General features: G+C 35.6%; 1 long non-coding RNA gene across 1 annotated transcript in view; it reads left to right on the top strand.

Annotated features, from left to right (window-relative positions):
* The window catches only part of LOC311599274, a 37,075-nt gene extending 19,705 nt beyond the window's left edge, over positions 1-17,370 (top strand). Inside the window, exons 3-4 of the long non-coding RNA XR_014779850.1 lie at positions 15,746-15,806; positions 17,252-17,370. This is a non-coding gene — a long non-coding RNA (uncharacterized lncRNA). The remainder of the gene's footprint in view (positions 1-15,745; positions 15,807-17,251) is intronic.
* The last annotated feature ends 1,709 nt before the right edge of the window (positions 17,371-19,079 follow it).

Raw genomic sequence — 19,079 nt, 5'->3', positions numbered from 1 at the left:
AACATTATTTGTGACTGTTTTTGTTAGCCTCCAGAACTTGGCAACCAAACCCTGTTGCTGAAGATAACATATTTTTGAGTAAAAATATGGTGAAGTCAAGTTCCTAATAACCTATATGCTTTAACACCATTGGTTAGTTTTCAAAGTGCCTGAATGTGCTATTAATTCCACCAGAAGAGAGAGGAAATCATTAGTCTTAATGACCTCTAAATTCTGTGAGGTACAGCAACAACTGTTCTGGTAAAATATGGCCACTGATACAATAGTGGCATGAATGACATCAAATTAGCCAACCATTTTATGACTGGATTTAAGGAAAACTCTGTGAGATGAAACTCAAATGTCATCATGTGGACAAACCAATATGTGGACAGATAAGTCATTGACCATAAAGGAGAACCTAATACCACTCTACTATGTAAAAAGACTGTAATAACATAGTTTCACACTTATAGATTAATGTCCCTCAACTCTCAACAGAGAAATTTCTTCTTCCAGATAACAACGATTAACAAAGAGACCCACTGTTGCTCAATATGCAGAGCATAAGAGAGTCTCCAACAAAAGGAATGTCTGTATCACAACTCTCTTCCCAAAAGACCACCATGGGATGGTTGTAAGACCTAGAGATGGAGAGTGACTTTAAAGGAGCAGTGTCTTCTGAATACAACTGGGCAATTGCACTTATGATTTCTCAATAATTGTGACAGTGTGCACAAAGCCTGTAGAATATCAAGCCTGACAAAATCTAAGTATGGAAGTATGAATGTAAACATGTAGTCCATCCCTAGCTGAAGTACAAGAAGTAATTGACAGCTGCTGGAAAAGATTTGGTTTTTTTTCCTTTCTTTCCTTTCTTTCCTTTCTCCTTTCTTTCTTTCTTTCTTTCTTTCTTTCTTTCTTTCTTTCTTTCTTTCTCTCATTCTTCTTAAAGGATGTGACCCTTAGAAGAATATCCAAACTCCAGTGAAGGTTCCCAAACCAAAGAGTATTTAGAAAGCACATATTGAACTTGATGAATTTAAAACACACATGGGCGGGAGAGCAGGAATTGGGTAGGTAGCAAGAGTAAATCTATATTCAGAGAGTCATGAAAACAACTGAATGTGATCAAATAAATTGTAAAAATCTTCTTAAATTATTAATAAAGTTATTACTTTTGTCTTTCTGTCTGTGACTTGATGCTTAGTACTATTTGTTTAGCAAAATGAGGTGCAATTGAATTTGGTGTGCATATATTTAGAACTGTAATACCTTTTGGTGCACTGCTTCCTAGATCATAGTGAAGTGAAGCTCTTTATATCTTCTGCTTAATTTTGTGCTGAACTCTATCTTGTCAGATATTATAAGCAGGGACAATTTCTTGTATTCTCAGCCTATTTCCTTAGAATATTTTCCATTCATTTGCTCTAAAGGTACTATTTTTGGAAGGTACTCTTCCATATTGACAAGAATAAAGCATATTTTTCTTTACTCAAATCAGTTAACCACTGTATTTGCTTGAATAAATGCATTAATATTCAGAGTTATCTCCAACATTCCTTGTAGGTCTAGCTTGGAGGTCATAAATTCCTTTAGGCTGCTTTTGTCATGAAAATGTTCTCCTTATCCTTCAATTATTATTGATAGATTTCCTGGATAAACAGTCTGGTTGGCATTTGTGGTCTTTCAGAACTTGAATCCTAAGGCTCCAAGATCTATAGTTTAAAGCTTTCACTGAGAATTCAAATCTTACGATGCCCTACATTTCTCACAACTTGGACATGTTCCCTTGCATCTTTCAGTGCCCTTTATTTTATGTCAGTGTTTTAATGATGGGATGTGAGGGCTTTATTTTCTGTTCTTGTCTATGCCATAATATGTCTGTTGAACTTGGATGGGCATCTCCTTCCAGAATAGGAAAATTTCTTCTATGTTTTTTTTGGGGGGGTTGAATTCTGTATGTTTGTAATTCTATATGTCATCTCCTGCTTGTTACTCATAGTCTTTTCATGGTGTTCCATATATCCTGAATACTACATTCATGATGGTTTAAATTATTTTCATTTTTAAGCTGATGAGTCTTCATTTTTGTTTTCACATCCATTCTGTTGGTGAGATTTTGTGATATGCTTTTTATTTGGCATACTGAAAATATAATTACTAAGTTTCAATATATCTTTTTATTTCTTCAGTATTGCTTTCTATTGAACTCTGTCTTCATATCTTGTATAGTGATCTTTATTTAATTACACTGTTTATTGGTCTACTCCCCACCCACCCAAAATTGGGAATTTATTCCTGTCCCTTTAATGTTTTTCAGGAGTTCATTTGGGTCTTTTTTGTATTCATCAAATGTTATGAAGATGTTTACAGCTGTTCCTTTGGTTTCTGTGTCTTGAATTTTATCTAGATTGTTCTCATTTGGGACCATTACTATGGGATTGGTGATTTGAGGACAGGACATATTGTCTTGGCTTTGATGTTTCTAATGTTTATGCAATAAGTACAGGGTAACTGGACTTAGAATGTTACATGGGGCTTTTATATGACTTTCTGGACCTTGTGTGTTGAATGAGTGTGTGGATCCATGTTGATGGCTGACTTCAACAGGTCAGAGCAGAGTGAGAAGGTGTGTATAGAGTTGGTGGTGGCCAAAGCTGATGGCTCCTGGTGACTAGAGGTCAGTATTGATTGTAACTGGCAAAAAGACTCGACACTTTGAAATATTTGGGGGCCACCTAGTTATAAGAAGAAAAGAAAAGGAGCACACACACACATTTAGTGATTGAAGCAAGATATCTTCCAACAAACAAGTTCCAACAAGTTTCAATAACTTCATAGATATACATACATACATACATACATACATACATACATACATACATATATACATACAGAAGAACTCCAAGGAGCAAGCTCCAACCATTTTTACATATATACCCATTTTGTGGATGGAGTAAAATTCCAATGAGAATGCTCCAACAACTTTATTTTTTCTCACATAGCTTATAAGCCCCAAGAAAACCTTTCAAGCAGTATAAGAATAACAATATGGTTACACATTCCATTTTTCTTTAAGTGAAGAATTACAATGAGTATTCGTGCAAAGTATGTTCCCAAATACCCTCACATGATCAAATGTTTTAGGTATTATGGGTGAAAAACAAATGCGAGGAACAAATTATTCTCAAGAACTCACATACATTTGTAACTAAGCAACTTGTTATGAATTAACAAAATGCAATCAAGCAAGGTAAATTTTAAGGCATTCTTTTTTTGCTTGCAGGCTACAATTTGTAGATAAAAACAGAATCAATTATCTTAAAGAGTAATCATATAAAATCTTAAAATCATCACAAATCTAAACTTTTATACAAAAAAACAAACGATTTCTACTAAATCCTCAAGGTGCACATGTACTCACTAACAACTTTTATTAAGTTGTATCAGGAAGCTGAGGTAAAAATGGGTACAAGAAATTAGTCATCACCTCGATCACCAGCCAAGCCTCAGTGAGAAAGTCAGCTAATGCTAATTGGTTTATTGTTATTGCTCACTAACCTCAAAACGTGTCCATTTCAACTATTAAAAATGTACTTTTTGGAAATTCAAATTGTTCCTCAGGATTTTCTGCATCAGAGCTATTGACAAAAACATCTTAACCTAGGACTCAGAAATTCTGTAAAATTAATTCACTTAAACAATATTATTTTATGAAAATTCATCTTCATATTGATCTGCAGGAAAATTGCCCGAATGAGTGGACTGTCTTCCAGGAAACAATGGCACCAGACCATAGGCAGTGAGGGTCTCCCCATCTATAATCATACCATGCTAGATATATAAGGAATATAGCAATGGCAAACATGATAAGGAGTATCAGCTGCAAGAAGCAACATGAAGATGAACCATTTGGAGTCATGCCTCTCCAAGATGCATCCATCACATCCATGCAAAATGGTAGGCTGTCTTCAGGAAGATCCCTTGTCTACTGAAGTCCCTCCTGCATGCTGTCTTCCAGATCTGGAATCAAGATCTCGGCTGATATTAAGTCAACTATGAAATGCTTAAATCTCAATATTTTGTTTATCTAGGAACCTAGACAGTTAGTTAGGTAGGTTGTTGGTTATGTATCTTGTTTGGTGTTTTGGACAGTACCCTAGGCCTCGTACGTTCCTATACAGTCAAAAACAGCAGCTGTGAGATCTCGGAAGAGGAAGATGGAGTGCAATGTTTTAGGGAGAACTGAGAGAGAAGAACTGAGAATAGAAGCAAGGCTATTATCTGGTCTTCTGCAATGGCTTCTGCTTCATGGAAAGGCTCCAGGTGAATGTTTTGAGAGTCCCCAGGGGAAGAGTCTGAGAAGATCAATCGCAGATGCACTTACTGAGCCTCTTGTAGCTGCTAGAGGGTCCCTGAAGAACGGTGGGTGGTTTAAGAAAGTCAAAAAAGTAAAGAAACACAGGAGTTTGAGCATGTAGTTTTATGAGGCCACAAGCAGTAGGTCATTGGTCAATATCCTTATTTTGAGAAAGAGTTTGTTAAAGTCTAGAATTTCACAAATTATCTAGACACACCAGCCAGTGAAACCCAGGAATCTACTTATCTTTGCATGCCCAGCACTGTGATAATTAGTGCATGCCAACAATCTGTGCTTAAAAAAAAATCCCAGCTTTTAAAGTGTGAGATAAGTATATCTCTGATCCTTGCAGTTACAAGGAAAGCACTTTAGTAACTCATGTACCTGCTCATTCTGAGCTCTGAGCCTTTCATTGCCCTCCCATATCTGTCTGCCTATTTATAGGCTCAAAAAAATTTAGCAAGAAATCTGATTCACCCTTTTTCTAGAATTTGAAGGTAAATGTGTCTTCCTAGATGCAAGTATGTTTTATGATGTCATCTCCTCTGCCAGGAGAGAGAGGATTGACTTCTGAAAGAGATCTTTGAATTTTTGACTCAGTTCCAAAATAACAATTAGTGGTTGTTGGAGTTTCTGTTTTAATTTATTAGTGATGTAGCCTTTGTTTCTTTAGCCTTGTTTTCAAGCGTTCTCTCTCTCTCTCTCTCTCTCTCTCTCTCTCTCTCTCTCTCTCTCTCTCTCTCTCTCTCTCTCTCTCTTATGCCAATAAACTTTAAAATTCACCATTATGTAAACTCCTCAACTTCAATTATTGAAATAGCAATGGTTATTGATATAGTGTTGTTCAGCTTTCGGAAGATGGCTTGGATTCTGTGTCTGTTAGGCTGGTCTAGGTCCTGACTACTTCAAGACAAGAACACGCAGACCTAATCAAACGTCCTAAAGTCCCGTTTCATACTGAGCAGCAGCTTAGGGTGCTCAGGTGAGGCCCATGGCCTGGGTGCCAGGCCAGGTTCCTGGTCTTACTGGGTAAGATTAAAGGTCATTTGCTCAAGGCTATGATTTCCTTAGTATAGGATGGGGTTTCCTAAACTATTTTCTTCCTAGGAAAGGGTCAGGCCTGTAATCATCCCTGAGGGCTCTGTGATGCTCCTTACAAGATGTGAGGTTACAAGGTCAGGTGGAGTGAGAAATCCACTGAGAAAAGGAAGTCCACCATGATAGACCAAGTGCAAATGGTTATCCAGAGATGTCAGACTTCAACTTTACCCAGCAGAGTTCCACACAGTGATGTTCCTGCAAAATTTGTTTCAGTACAAAATATTCCGCTATGGTTCAATCAATAGAAATTGGATATGTAAAAAAGTATGCATTTCAACTCATGCACTGGTCTATTTTAATTTTTTTCTCTTAAAAGTAATTTGATCTGCCAATAATTCGCCAATACTTGAGTTCTACAATTGCAATATAAGATCTTATGAAAGAGCTAATAATTTCAAATGATACATCTATTAAACAAACGATATTTAGATACTTTCAATAAATTAAAAATACAAGTTTATACTTTAATTGTAAATCATTTTAGTAACTACAATACTACAAAAGAAGTTTTAAAATTATATATTCTTTGTTTAATTCATACATAAATACAGTACATTTAGATTATATATACCTCAGTTACCATCTTCTGTCTCTTCAAGAACCTCTTCATATTCTTCCCAACTTCAAAACAATAATTTATTTTTGTTCCTCCTCTTCTCCATCTTCTTCTTCTTCTTCTTTTCTACAAACCATAACTAAGAAAAATATCCCTATTTTAGTTGGTGTAGTCCCATTCAACGGAGCATAGGAGATACACCATAAGTCACAATAATAAAGAAAACTGACTATATCAGTTTATCCCTCAGCAGTCATCGCTTGCCTAAAGTAGAACCATTAGTGGTGGGACCTCATGCGACTTTTTCTTATCCGTGTTGGAGAACTACCTGCCTAGTGACATAGTCTGTGGATCAAGATGTAGAACTCTCAGCTGCTAGCTACACTACTATGTCTTCCTATGTACCGCATGCTTCCTACTATGATCATAATTAACTAAATTTCTGAAACTGTAAGGTATCCCGCACTAAATATTTTCCTTTATAAGAGCTGCATTGATCATGATGTTTTTCACAACAATGAAATCCTAGCTAAGACAATTAGGACCCACATGGTGGAAGAAGAAAACCAAAACCTTGTCTTCATTCATACACTCTCATACATATACATGGAAAGACATACACATATGCACACACATATGCATGCATGCACACTTGCACACATGCATGCACACATAATTAATATTTTGAAAATAAGCCCTGATTAATCTAAAACAATCACAAGATTTCCTCAACTCCAACTTAGTACACATAAAACAGAAAGGACATCACTTAATCCTAAATCAAGAATCATTCTAACACCTTCCAGTTCTGATTGACAAGATGCCTAGTATGAAATTCTCCTCCAAAGGCAGATTAAATTTAATATTTAATAGTTTTGTTTATCTGTTTTAAAAGCAGTGCCACCAATTTTCCTAAAAATGTTATCCTTGGAGTAAAAATAAGTATATTAAGTTAATATCTCAGATCTTTAGAAGATTTTCTATGAGAGCGGTGCTAAGTAAAAAATTTCATAATTCATAACTAAAATCAAATACAAAACTATTCCTAAACATGCTTTACAAATACTGTAAAATTGGAAACACACACACACACACATATATATTTCTGTTTTATAGAATTAGATCACAGATATATGCATATATTGCAGAAGAAAGGGGAAAATAAGAAAATCAATTTGGAACTTTCAAAGATCTCACTAATCATGAGGTAAACTTGTTATACTAATATACATGCCTAATAATAAAGTTCAAGAAACAGCCTTTAAAAAAACAGATTATAGGCTGCCCACACTCTCCATATCTCTTTAATATAGTACTCGAAGTTCTAGCCAGAGCAATTAGACAACAAAAGGAGATCAAGGGTATTCAAATGGGAAAGGAGGAAGTCAAATTATCCCTATTTGCAGATGATATGATAGTCTACATAAGTGACCCTCAAAATTTCACCAGAGAACTCCTACAGCTGATAAACACCTTCAGCAAATTGGCTGGATACAAAATTAACTCAAACAAGTCTGTAGCCTTCCTATACATAAATGATAAGCTTGCAGAGGAAGAAATTAGGAAAACTACACCCTTCACATTAGCCACAAGCAATATAAAGTACTTAGGAGTTACTCTAACTAAGCAAATGAAGGACTTGTTTGAAAAAAATTCAAAACTCTAAAGAAAGAGATTGAAGATAACATGAGAAGATGGAATGATCTTCCTTGCTCATGGATCGGGAGAATTAACATAGTAAAAATGGCCATCCTACCAAAAGCAATCTAAGATTCAATGCAATCCCTATCAAAATACCTACATAATTTTTTAAAGACATTGAAAGTTCAATTCTGAACTTCATATGGAAAACCAAAAAACCCAGAATAGCTAAAACAATCTTGTACAATAAAAGGTGCTCCAGAGGAGTCTCCATACCTGATCTCAAACTGTACTATAAAGCAATAGTAATTAAAACAGCATGGTACTGGCACAGCAACAGGCTGGTTGATCAGTGGAATTGAATCGAAGACCCAGATATGAATCCACACACATACGGTCACTTGATTTTCGACAAAGAAGCCCAATCCATTCGATGGAAAAAGGATAGCATCTTCAACAAATGGTGCTGGTCTAACTGGATGTCTATGTGTAAAAAAATGCAACTGGACCCATATTTGTCACCTTGTACAAAACTCAAATCCAAGTGAATTAACGACCTCAACATAAAACCAGAGACACTAAGTCACTTAGAAGAAAAAGTGGAGAAGAGCCTGGAACATAATGGCACAGGAGACAACTTCCTGAACAGAACACCAACAGCCCAGACATTAATGTCAACAATTAATAAATGGGACCTCATGAGGCTGAGAAGCTTCTGTAAGGCAGGAGACACTGTCAAGAGAACAAAACGACAGTCTACAAACTGGGAAAAGATCTTCACCAACCCTACATCTGACAAAGGTCTAATATCCAAAACATATAAAGAACTCAAGAAATTAAATACAGCCAAACCAAATAACCCAATTGAGAAATGGGGCATGGAACTAAACAGAGAATTCTCAACAGAGGAATATCAAATGGCTGAGAAACACTTAAAGAAATGCTCAACCTCCTTAATCATCAGGGAAATGCAAATCAAAACAACTCTGAGATTCCATCTTACACCCATCAGAATGGCTAAGATAAAAAATTCAAGCAACACCACATGCTGGCGAGGATGTGGGGAGAGAGGAACACTCCTTCATTGCTGGTTGGAATACAAACTAGTACAGCCACTTTGAAAATCTATCTGGTGCTATCTCAGAAAACTGGGAATAGGGCTTCCTCAAGACCCAGCTATTCTACTCCTTGGAATATACCCAAAAGATGCTCCAGCACACAACAAGAAAATTTGCTCAACCATGTTCATAGCAGCCTTATTCATGATAGCCAGAACATGGAAACAGCCTAAGTGTCCCTCGGTAGAAGAATGGATAAAGAAACTGTAGTACATATACACTATGGAATACTACTCAGCTATTAAAAACAAGGAATTCCCAAAATTTGTGGATAAATGGATTGAGCTAGAAATGATCATAATGAGTGAGTTAACCCAGAAGCAGAAAGACTCAAATGGTATATACGCACTTATATCTGCATACTAGCCCAAGGGGCATGTCCCAGGAATGCTTTCACTTACCAGGAAACTGAGACAGAGGGGAGGACATTCTAGTGGGACTCTAGATGAGAGAAGCATGGGAGAATGGCAAAGTAGAAAGATCCAGAGGGTCCTAGAGACCTATAAGTAGAACATTATGATGGGCAGATTTGGGCTCAGGGGTCCCGCTCAAACTAAGGCACCAGCCAAGGACAATACAGGTGATAAACCTTAAACCCCTACCCTGATCTAGCCAATGGACAGAACATTCTCCACAGTAGAGTGGAGAGTGGGATATTTCTTTCTCACATAATCTGGTACCTCACCTTTGACCATGTCTCCTGGAGGGGGAGACCTGGTGGCACTCAGAGGAAGGACAGCAGGTTACCAAGAAGAGACTTGATACCCTATGAGCATATACAGGGAGAGGTAATCCCCCTCAGGAACAGTCATAGGGGAGGGCAATAAGGGGAAAATGGGAGGGAGGGAAGAATGGGAGGATACAAGGGATGGAATAACCATTGAGATGTAACAAGAATAAATTAATAAAGGAAAAAAACAGATTATATTATTTGACATTGTACACCATATGATCATTTAGGAAGTTCTTATAAAGTCATGAGAGATAAAAGATTTTGGCCTCGATTCTGTTTTAGGGCAGGACAAGCATATTAGTGGATGGAAGTTAGTGGAAGCAGTTAGTGGAAGGAAGTCCTCCTAAACTTTGAGTACAGAAATGAGTTTGGCTTAAGAATGAACTGAACTTGTAGTGTTTATCACTCCTGTCTTGCCCTAGCACCACAAGTTCCTTGAGGCAAGGTCCTATTATAGGCATCCTCATGCTGTCAGCACCCCACTCAGGGAGGAGACGGGAAGTGATTCAAAACACACCGCAAGGTACCTGAATTAATGTGTATAAAATAAATGGATGAGTAATGGGGATTAGCTTCCACTAAATTTGTTTGAGTTTACTTATATCTTAACAATTTCAGGTCACCAAAATAATAAATGCCCTTCAGATGTACACATGAAAAGTTCAGCATAAACCGCAGAATTGCATATTTTATCTCCTTGGAAAAGCATTCATGGGTACCTGGAGCATGGACATTCTGCTTTTTGAACACCATCCTAACAAAAGTGCGGCTGCCTATTAAAACAGCCATCTAATCGGCACCAAACACTCCAGACATGTGCTAAATAAATATATAAATAGATACTCTGCTTGCCAACTCATCCCAAACAAAACTCACCTCCATAAAGTTAGCATATACACATCTTCTATAGAATGTAAATGAGAGTAATCAACACATTGTCTTTAGTCATACATTGTTTTTGTTTTTTTCTATATTTAGAAATTATTGAGTCATGTAAATTTTCTAAAATATAATGGGTATTTTTTCAAAGCAATTTATTTGTGAAGCTCTGTGTTTTTACAACTCTTGATAAATGAAATAAATGAAAAGAGGATAGTACCAAACTATATAGAAAAGTGTTCATAATTGTTAATATCATAAGACATTAGCATAATGTCATTTGGAATTCTGAGGGCTAGATTAAATTCAGCACAGCAGAACTCAGAGTGCCTTTGGACCTCGAGTTATTCTTAGGATGAAGCCACGCTAGCATGTAAAGATGGCAAACAAATTATTCCCTTTGAAATGAAAAGGTACAAGTTTTGCATTTGCCGAAGAATCGTTGCCTTGTCTAGCTATACCTAATTCACTTAGCTTCTGTGGGGGCATGAAAGAAAATGGCCCCCACAGGCCCATAGAGAGTGGCTCTATAGTGAGATGTGGTTCTTGAATAGATGGGACTTTGCTGGATCAACTTCTTTAATTGTTAATGCTTACTTTGTCTTTCTTTTGGGTTTCCTATAGCTGGAGTTTAATAAGATGTGGTGCTTTGATTTTTGTTTGTTTGTTTTTAGGGAAGAAAGGGTTTTATTTAAAGTCACAGTTCCATATTATAATACATTGTTGCTTGGAAATCACACCAAGACCTTAAAACATATGATCTCAATTTGAGGAATCAGGCCTCAATATATCCATTTCAGTTCTCAAAAATCGGGAAAAATATTCATTAATATGCAAAGGCTTGTGCTCAGTAGACTCTTTACACCTACAAAGTTCAGATTCCCCTAGCCACAGAATAAAGCCACCATAGTAGCTGCTCTTTCTACTTCAAACTTAAATCAATCCCATAGATAGATAGATAGATAGATAGATAGATAGATAGATAGATAGATAGATAGATAGATATTGGTTATACAGATAGATATGATGTAGACAACCCCTGAGAATCTCTTCCAGCTGAATATGTATAGATTAATGTGTTAATTTGTAATAAGCCTATTTACAGAAGTATTGATTGTTCTACTGCTTGTTGATTCCTATATCAACTGATATGAACACTAGCCATGTTGTGTCTAAAGGGGCTTGATTTAGTGATACCTCTGGTTCTTTTACTATTTCAGCATCCTTTCCCACAGATTCTGAGCACTAAGGCGAAGGGTTTGATGAATCCATCAATTTACAGCTTAGAGTTCCAAGGTTTCTCACTCTTTCCATATTGTCTGGCTGTGGTCTTTTTATTTATTCCCACCTTCTGCTGGAGGAAGGTTCTCTGATGATGGCTGGGCAATCCACTGACCTCTGAGTTTAGCAGAATGTCATTGGGAGTCATTTTGCCACGACATTCATTTAGCAGAACAGCAGTGTTTGCTATTTCCTTAGGTCCCTGGCCTATCTGGTATAGGATTTTTGGCCACACAAGTAATGTAGAGTATGGGTTCCATCTCATGGAGTAATCTTATATCCAACCAGACATTAGAGGACTAATCCAATATGGATTATGCCACCATTGTACTAGCATACTTTGCTGGAAAGATACCATTGTAGAATAAATGGTTGTAGTTGGGTTGGTGGTTATGCTTCTCTTTTGGTAGCATGCAGAGGACCCTCTGGTATCATGGACACTAGCCCATCAAATTAAAGAAGTAGATAGGCAGCAGCTCGGCTTCCTCATATTCAATGAATTCTATAGGTGTTCTTATCAGCAATAGGGCTTTGCTATTCATTTGTGAAGAGTAACTTCTACCTTGCCTGTAGCCTGTGTTGTTTGAGGGTTCCCATGGGACTCCTTTGACTAACAACTGAGTAAAATGTAACTCCTTTTCAGTACTAGAAGCTTCAATTGGTGATGAGGATCGTCCAGTTGGGGCTTTGTCTTGACAATTATTTTGTGCTTTTATTGAGGTCACCAATATACTTTAGGAAGCTTTAACTGTATTGTATTTCCATACAACCACACAAATGATCCTTAATTTTAATAGTCTTACCCTTATTCCCTTTCCAGTAACTCTCTACCAGATCCTTCAACTTGATTCTCCAATTCCAGCTGCCCCATCCATCCATAGCTATCCTATGTCCCTTGCCTATGGAAATTGACAGCAGCCCACCTAGACACTTACTCTATACTAAATCTCTGCTGTTCTGTGGATTGCAGCTTGCTTGACATTGAATTAACAGCTAATATCTACATACAAGCAAATCCATGCCATATTTCTCTTTCTGGGTCTGGGCTACCTCACTCAGGATGATTTTTATTGAGTTCTATCCATTTACCTGAAAAATTCATAATTAAATGGTTTTCTTAACAACTGAGGAGTAATCCATGGTGTACATGTATCTCATTTCTTTATCCATTGACTGCTGAACAACACCTCAATTGCTTTAGATTTCTAGCTATTATGAGTAGAGCAGCAATGAACAGAGTTGAACAAATGTCTCTGTGGTAGGATGAAACATCTTTTGGTTATATGCCCAAGAATGTTACAGGTGGGTATTGGAGTAAATCAATGCTCATCTATTTGAGGAACCACTTCACTGGTTTTCATGGTGGCTTTACAAGTTTTCACGCCCACCTAACAGATGAGTGTTCTCTTTAATGTACAACCTTCCCAGCATGAACTGTTATTTGTATTATTGATCTTGGCCACTCTATGTGGTGTAAGATGAAATCTCAATGTAGTTTACATTTACTTTTCTCTGATGACTAAAGATGTTGAACATTTCTTTAAGTGTTTCTCAGCCATTTAGATTCCTTCTTTTGATAACTTTCTGTTTAGACCTGTACACATTTTTAATTGGGTTATTTGTTATCTTGCTGTCCATTTTTCATGGTTTTCTTATATATCTTGGATATTAGCCTTATATTGGATATGTAGTTGGTAAAAATCTTTTCCCATTCCATAGGCTGCTTTTTTTGTCTGAATAATGGGGTCATTTGTCATACAGAAGCTTCTCAGTTTCATCATGATCCATTTGTTAATTGTTTATTTTGGTGCTTCTGTTATCAATGTTCTGTACAAAAAGTTTTTCCTTTATCCATGAATTCAAGACTGTTCTCCAGTTTTTCTACTTCCAGATTCAGTGTATCTGCTGTTATGTTAAAGTCTTTGATACATACAGTTTTAGTTGAGTTTAAACATGGTAATAACTATGAATCAAATTGAATTCTTCCACATGCAGATATACAGATTAACCAGCAATATTTATTGAAGGTGTCACTTTTCTTCCAGTGTGTATTTCTGGATTGTTTTATAAAATAAAAAGATCAGGTGATCAAATATGTATGTACTTATATCTGAGTCTTCAATTTCATTCCTTTGATTAATATATCTTTTTTCAAGACAATATTGTGCTCTTTTTACTCTTATATCTCTATAGTAGAATTTGAGACGAGGGATGATTAGAATTCTACCTGTTTTTTATTGTTCAGGAGTGTTTTTAACTATTCTGGGTTTTTGCTTTTCCATATGAAGTTAAAAACGTTTATTTCAAAGTCTGTGGAAAGTTGTGTTGAGTTTTGATGTGGATTGCATTGACTTTGTAGACTGCTTTTGATAGGACAGACAGTTTTACTATATTAATCTTATAAATCTATGAGCGTGGGAGATCTTCCCAACACTGTTACCTTATTCAAGATTTTTGGTTAATATCTTAAAGGTTTTTTATACTATAAGACTTTGAAATGTTTGGTAATATTTACCTCAACATATTTTTGAGGTTATTGTTAAAGGTATTACTTCCATGATTTCTCTCTAAGTCATTTGTTATTTGCATATAGAAAGGCTACTGATTTTAAGAGTTAATTTTCTCTAGATATTTTGCTATAAGTATTTATCAGCTGTAGGAGTTTCCCAGTAAATATTTAAGGTCACATGTATGCTATCATATTGTCTGAAAATAATACTTTGATTTTTCTCTTTCTATTTGTATCCCCTGGTAATTATCTTATGGCTCTAGCTAAGACTTTAACACTATATCGAATAGATATAGTGAACAATCTTGTCTTATTCCTAATTTCAATGAAATTGCTTTAAGTTTCTTTCCATTTAAATTGACTTTGGCTATGGCTTGTGGTAAATTGTCTTTATGATCTTCAAGTCTGTTCCTTGCATCCCTAATGTAGAGGATATTTAAAGGGGTGTTGGATTTTTTTCCCAAAGCTCCATTCTGCATCTAGTGAGATGATCATGTGTTTTTTTTTTTCAGTTTGTGTGTATGCTGAACTGTTTTTTTTTATTAATTTGCATATGCTGAACTCTCTGGAATGAAGCTTACTTGATCATGGTAGATGATATTTTTGGTATGTACTTGGATTCAGTTTGCAAGTACTTTAATGAGAAATTTTGCGTTGATAGTCATAAAGGAAATTTGTCTGTAATTCTTTCTTTGCATGGTCTTTATATGGTTTCAGATATAGGGTAATTATGTCCTCATAAAAAGACCTGTTCAATGTTCCTTTTGATTCTGTTTTGTGGAAACACTTCATCAGTATCAGCATTAAGTCTTCTTTGACTGTCCAGGAGAATTCTGAGCTAAGAACATCTGGCCCCAAGCCTTGATTGATTGGCAAACTTTAGTTGCTGCTTTTATTTCAATAGAGGTTACATGTCTGCTTAAATTAATTATCTAGTCTTAACTTTGGTAGATAATATATAATGATAAAATTATCATTAGAGTTTCCAATTTGGTGGATTACAGGTTTTTAATGTAAGTGCTTATGATTTCTGTGTTTCTGAATGTCTGTTGTTATATCCCACTTTTCTTCTCTGATTTTATTAATTTGAATCTTCTCTTTCAACCTTTTGTTAAATTGGTTGTGTTAATCTTTTCAATTTCTCAAAAAAAAGCTCATTATTTTATTGCACCAAGTTTTTAATTTGTTTGTTTTTAATTTAATGATGTAAGTTCTGAGTCTGGTTATTTGTTGTGATCTATTCCTTGGGGATGTTATATCTTCTTTTTGTTCTACAATTTTCAGGTATGCTAGAGTGATCTCTCCATTTTTACTTACTTTTTGTTTGTTTGTTTTTTAATGTAAGTACTTAGTGCAGTGAATTTGCCTCTTAGAACTTTTTAAATTGCCCTATATAAGTTTGGGTATGTTGTGTTTTAACTTTCATTTAATTCTAGAACGTTTTTAATTTCTTCTTTAATTGTGGTCTTGGCCCATTTTTCATATTGTAGTGAGTTGTACAGATTTTATTAACTTGTGAGCTTTCTATTATATCTGTTGTTCCCAATATACAGCAATTAGAGTGCATTTTTCTGCTTCTGTTCAGATTTGATTTGTATCCAAGTATGCAGCCAATTGTGGAGAAAGTTCCATGGCCTGCTGAGAAGGTATGTATTTTTATGTTTCAGTGAAATATTCTGTAAAGTTCATTTAACTTATATGTCAGTTAGCTTCAGCATTTCTCAGTTTTGTGTTTGTCTAAATGACCTGTCTATTGGCAAAGGGTGGTTGTTGAACTTTTCCATTATCAAGCCGTGAGGGTCACTATGGTATTTAACCTGCAGTGGTGTTTTTCTTTTATGATTTTGTGTGTCCTTGTGTTTGGTGCATAAAGACTAAGAATTTCAATGTCGTCTTGGCTGTTTTCTTAGATTTACCAGTTTTTGTCTTGTTTTGTTTGTTTTTTGTTTTTTGGGTTTTTTTTTTTTTTTTTTGACCAAGGTATCACTTTCTTAGGTTATCTTCATTGCCTAAGATTCTTTCTTTCATCTATTGTATTCTGCTCATAAAATACACCTTCTCATATTTCTTATTAGTGTTCTTAATTTTTTTCCTTCAGTTTGTGTTTGCTTTATTGATTCCATTTGCAACGTGTCCTGTAGTTGGTGGGGGTAGTGACCTGTGACTGGAAATTTAGCAGAAGGGATGACATCCCGGAAGCCCACCTAGCTCTTCTACTCACCCAACCTTCTTTCCAGTCTACAGCAGCTGTGGATCTGAACGGGTCAGACACTACCCAATGTCAGATGGAGAAACACTCAGTGTCTACTAAATCAAAGTGTGCTTCTGACTCAAAAACAGTAATCTATAAGAAAAAATCATTTTAATGTTATAATTTTTAAATACGTGACTGTTAGGTGAACTTTTTATTTCTTTTTAAATATATTTTATTAATTTATTCATATTACATCTCAATGGTTATCACAATCCTCCCTCCCTCCCATTTTCCCCTTACTCCCCTCCCCTATGACTGTGACTGAGGTGGACCTCCTCCCCCATATATGCTCATAGGGTATCAAGTCTCTTCTTGGTAGCCTGCTATCCTTCCTCTGAGTGCCACCAGGCCTCCCCATCCAGGGGACATGGTCAAATATGGAGCACCAGAGTTCGTGTGAAAGTCAGATCCCACTCTCCACTCAACTGTGAAGAATGCCCTGTCCATTGTGTAGATCTGGGTAGATTTTTAGTACTCTTTATCATGCAAACACACTTAATTCTTGAGAGAAAAATAAAAATTAAGGATTTATTAACAATTTGTAACTTACATTTCCGTAATGATATGATACCTCAATGAGATTGATCTGTTTAAGCTTACTATCTCATTTGTTAAATTGTTTTTAGTTTCATTATTAAGAAATTATCCAAAATCATAATTCTTTCATAATAGATTCTGACACCAAGATTTAAAAGTCAAATTAAGGCTAACATGACATATGTAATCATAAAATAAAAATATACATATATAAACTTAATGTTGTTGTTTTAAAATAAAGCAGCACTTTTAAGCTTCAGGAGGGACTCAGATAATTAGTGCTCTTGCCTTCTGCTGCAGTGCTGAGAGCTGGCTGACTGAACATGCTTCTCTGTTGCTAAATGACCTGCCTCTGCATTTAATTTGTATAAAGTTCTGACAGCTTTAATCAACCATAAAATGTTACCAACAGAAAACAGACTGAAGCCTTCAGATGGTTTTTGTAAGTATTCAGTATTGGCACAAACAATAAGCACTGTTTGCATTACACATCCTCACCTTACCTGGACTTTACTTGTACTTTTCAACAGAAATCAAACTACACAATAGAAACCTTGTTCAAATATGATTAATTAACATCTGTTTTCCCCAACAATGCCTTCTTTCTTCTCAGAAATAGAAAATAAGAAATACATTTGTAGAATAAATTAAGCCAGAGAATAACTTTCTACTAAATAGTTTTCTTTTAAGTTTTAAAATTTAGCATTCATGAATGTGAATTAAAAGTACATACCGTTGATGTGTTGACTACCCCAGTGAAATTCTTATACAAAAGCAGTAGTAATAAAAGATCAGGTAAAATCTATTATATTTTACTTCCATGAAGACAATTAATTAAGGGTGCTTGACACAGGTGTAACCTGTGTGAGTTCTGTCTACATGCCAGGTTCTCAAATGTCACAAATGACTAAAACAGTAGGCAGTTCCAAATTTATGTAACATACTGAGAGGTTTTTAAACATTTCACTTTAGTAATCTGATGTTGGAAGGGCATTCATTATTGGTAGGATGCCCACAAAAGAGCACTGAAAGCCCTCTCTCTGCTACTCCAAGAACAACACTGAAAATTCATCACTGTTGATGGCTCGTCTTTGGCTCCAAATATGACAGAAAATAATTCAGAGGCAGTATTTGTAAATAAGGATAAAGTAAGTGCAAGGGTCAAGTAGCTGTTAGCTCAGATTTCTCCTAATAGTTAGGTAGCTGATGAAGCAGGTATGACTCAGAAAGGACACAGGCTGTGTCTCTGTTTGTACCCAGAGAGGCTTCACTTAAGCACATATCTATATGATTGTTTCTCAATACTGATCACAATTTCTTGCTTTACTGGGAATTCCAGACACAACAACTGCCTCCTTGACTTAATAAAGTATCTGCAATGTATAAATTAATTTCTGACCTGCGTAGAAAAAAGCTTGATGTCTGTCTTCTGTGTTTATGCTTTTGTTATAAAATACTGAGGAGTATATAACATAAATTCAAATTTTTGAAAATTGATGAAAGCATAACAATTAACTAGAATCATCACTGAATGTATGTAAGAAAGATATATACTAAAATAAAAAACTTCTTCCAGTGATATTTATACTTGGGATATAATGCAAGAAGAAGAGCTTTTTAAATTAATTTTCATTAAATATTTTACATGTGCATTTATATTATTATACACATGTACAATAAGCTACCTACAGCAAGAATAACTATGAAACAATCAGGAATTATATAAATGTTATATTCACAGTGTTCTGGCTATTTGTATTTGGCAGCCTTGAAGTAAACTTCTTTCCTATCTTGGTGTATCTAAAACTCTGAATGGAAATCAATATCTATCATATCTCATCATTATCAACTTAAAACATCTATCTAGACCTAAAAATATCTTAACCCCTAAACAAGTAACCTTAATTGTAAAACTAATCTATCTGGTCTTCAACCCCATCAGAGACTTGAGAAGGAATAAAATTGATTACCAGAGTATATAGTGGGGACACATTAGCAGCTTTCCAAATGAGAAGATGACCAAGACAGTTTGCTGCTTGAACAGTCATCCAAAATTCTCTATAATGTTGGAGCATCATCTTCAGCCTTCTGGCTCAATATATCTGACAGGCAAATATTTGAGGCAGGA

Source organism: Acomys minous (genome assembly GCF_964271855.1).
Source record: "Acomys minous genome assembly, chromosome: 6".
Classification (NCBI taxonomy): domain Eukaryota; kingdom Metazoa; phylum Chordata; class Mammalia; order Rodentia; family Muridae; genus Acomys; species Acomys minous.
Note: the sequence above shows the minus strand (reverse complement) of the source record. Positions and strands in the feature narration are given on the sequence as shown.